This window comes from Melanotaenia boesemani, chromosome 13, assembly GCF_017639745.1.
Source record: "Melanotaenia boesemani isolate fMelBoe1 chromosome 13, fMelBoe1.pri, whole genome shotgun sequence".
NCBI classification, from domain to species: Eukaryota; Metazoa; Chordata; class Actinopteri; order Atheriniformes; family Melanotaeniidae; genus Melanotaenia; species Melanotaenia boesemani.
In genome coordinates this window covers 6,748,403-6,751,773 of record NC_055694.1, presented here as the reverse complement: position 1 = coordinate 6,751,773, position 3,371 = coordinate 6,748,403, and positions in this window count along the sequence as shown.

Here is a 3,371-nt window from a genome sequence, read left to right as displayed (position 1 = left end):
GCAAGTGGATTGCGGTGATATTCGGAGCAGCTCTCTGGAGCTAAATCACTATGCTAAAACAGCTGTAAACCAGGTGAGTCAATATGTTTGAATTTTTTGTGCAAAAATGGGTTAAATCATTGAGGGTGATATATATATATATATATATATATATATATATATATATATATATATATATAACTTATTCAAACGCTTGCTTTACACTTTAGTGTTTGTCTTTTTGTCTTAATTTATTATTGACTGTTTCCAAATGTTTTAGGCCAGAAATCAATCAACAGACCTGGCAAATTTCTCCAGCTCTCTTGCCTGGATGGGGGCTGATGATTTGTGTGACCCTGGGAGCCTTAAACAGAAGTCTACGGTAATACCAGCAATACATTCAATTTAATGTCCATGTCTGACATGCACCATGGAGGCTGCAAATGCAAATTAAATGATGGAACTTTAATATAAAACCATGTAAATGTTTTTTTTTCTCTTCCTCTTCAGCCATGTGTTGGGAAGATACTCAGAGTCCTGATGAGCTACAACTCTGCAGTTGAAAGGATTTCTGGATTTCAATGCTGCTCCAAGTTAACCAAGGATGTGAAGCCAGCTGTAGACCAATTGCAAAAAGATATGAGCAAATGTGTGAAGTCCCTTGGAGAGTGGAAGCATGAGGAGGTAAGTTTAATTCATTTAAAAAGAAGCAAATAAATCAAGGGTTGTATCACAGCATTTCTAATTCCAGATATGTCCCCACAGGACTCTCACATCCTTGAAGAAACTGCTCAGTCCAGTAAAGACTGGCAGGAACCTTATCTGTGCCGCTACACACTGGAGAGACTGTTTTCCTTCTCCATCCTCACCGCTCGTGTCTTTGCCGTTGGTGATCCAGCTCATCACGTCGAAGGCTCGGCTCAGAAATGCATGTAGAGCATCAAATGTCTCAGTGTTAGCTGATGTGCAGCTGCTGATTATATGATCACACTGATCAAAGCATGCAGTGCTAAAAGTTCATTATCTACAAGTGTTTCCACTTGTGTTCATGCCATGCATGCATGGAAAATTGTATTTCAATTATTATCTGAAATATTTATTCAAATTATATTTATTGTATTTATTTGGTATTTATACAAATATTTAAAAAAAAAGATCTATCTTTGTGTTTCTTTTTATGTAGAATAAAAAATATTAACAAAAAAAGCCTTTTCACATTTGTGTTTTGTTTCACACATAATCGCTTTTCATGGTGACTGTTCTTTCCAAAGAAAACAATCATGATATGCAATCATCAAAGAAAGTTATGAAATTACCTGCACTGAGAAACTCCCCTTTTTTGAATGAATTTAAATAATAACATATCAGTATAAGAAGGAAGCTGTGCTTTCCTGAAACAATCCTCCTGCTCATTGGAGATCCACAACTTCCTGAATACTTCCTCTCACACATGCTTAGCTTAGGTTTTTCCAGGTTTTATTATACAGTGTCAATCCTGTGGTAATTTGAAAATTAAAAAGGAAGAAGATGACATCATGTTAAAAAGGAAGAGGAAGTATTAATAATTTTAGTGTAAATGTGGGTCTATGGTTGGGCTCAACAAGGAAGTTTCTCCTCTGAGTGAAATTGGAGCAAATTTTCAGAATGACTTTCAACAGACTAACAGAATTTTTATTTCTTTTTTATAGTTATGGTGTAAAATAGTATTAGATTTATCCTGGACCTCAATACAATAAACTGGTTTCTTGAAAGAAGATCAAATCAGACCATTTTAAATTAAGAAATAAATTAATTATTATATAATGATTAAGTTATTATGATTATATAATGATTAAATCCCCCCCTATTAAGAGGAGCCAGATGAGGTGGCTCGGGCATTTGATTAAGATGCCTCCTGGACACATTCCTGGTGAGGTCCTATCAGGCAGAGACCCGGGGAAAGTACCCAGGGAAGGGACTGCATCTCTCAACTGGCCTGGGAACACCTTGAGATATCCCTGAATGAGCTGGAAGAAATGGTCAGGGAGAGGGAAGTCTGGGCTTCCCTGCTTAGGCAGCTGCCCCTGTGACCTGATCCTGGATAAGCAGAGGAGAATGAATGGATGAATGGATTCATTTTGAAAAGTTGTCCCAGTACCTTATGCTTCAGGTCAGTGGTGCATCTTGGAAATTTTTAATAGGGTGGCCAAAATAAAACAGACAAACATTAGTGTTGGGTGTCAGGTAGATATCATGAACTGCAGTAGTGGTGGGAACCCTGGTTCTCGAAGGCAGCAGTCCTGCTACAATACACCCGATTCAAATCAAATGGATCCAACAGCCTTTCAAGTTCTGCACAGTGATTCATTAATTGGAATAAGTTGTGTCAAAATGTCAAAAACTTGCAGGATGAGGGCTAAGTTCCCCACCACTGAACTACAGGGTTGAGCAGTATCAGTTTAAATTAGCCATGTTTCCACCAAAGGGTTCAGATCAGTACAGGAAGGGTTGGTTCAGCAAATCCTGATCTCTGTTGGATTTTCCACATCCAACCATACCTTTACACTGACAGCATGTCAGCCAGATAGCGATAGATGCATCAACTACATAAAAGTGTGATGTCATAGCAGCGCAACACCTTTTTCTGAATTCTAACGAAGAAGAATGCGACACAGAAACAAAGGAGGGGAATGGTGGACATCCAGCAGGTTGTGTTCTTTGTCCTTGGCATGTGGTTTTAAACCACATAAAGTCCACAGTATATTTAAACATGGTGCTGCATGGGAAGTGATGATGCCTTCGACCGATCACTAAAAAAGGCGATTTAATCAACAAAAAGAAAATCTGTTGCTCTAAACAAGGAACCATTACTTTGTTTTAACACCAGATTGCACAGGAAGGGATTTTTTTTTTCAACCAATCAAATTATTGCAGTGTGTCAAGTTCCACCCTTTTTGGGTCGGATTGATTAGATTGGTACCCCAAAGGAAGGGTCCCAAAAAAGTGGCACAGGTCTGGTCAGAAATTAGGGTACCCTTCCCACTTTTTGCATGTGGAAGCACAAAAAAATGTCCAGACCCACCCCGACCTGCACCTGTTAGTGGAAATGGGGCTTTTGGTTAGAAATAATTGGCATGACATCAGAATAAACTTAAAACATACTATAATCTTTCCAGGTGAACTTAACTTGACTTTCATGAAAATTTTTAATGAAAGTGTACAACAGTTCAATGTTTAAGTACTAATCTCACATCCTGCCAGCCACCTATTCGACCTGCTGCCATCAGGGAGACGTTACAGATCAATCAAATCACGCACCATCAAATTCACAACCCACTTTTCCTCCTGGGCTATAAGAACTGCAAACAAACACTGGAAAAAAATTAAATTAAATTAAAACATCAAATGTCTTA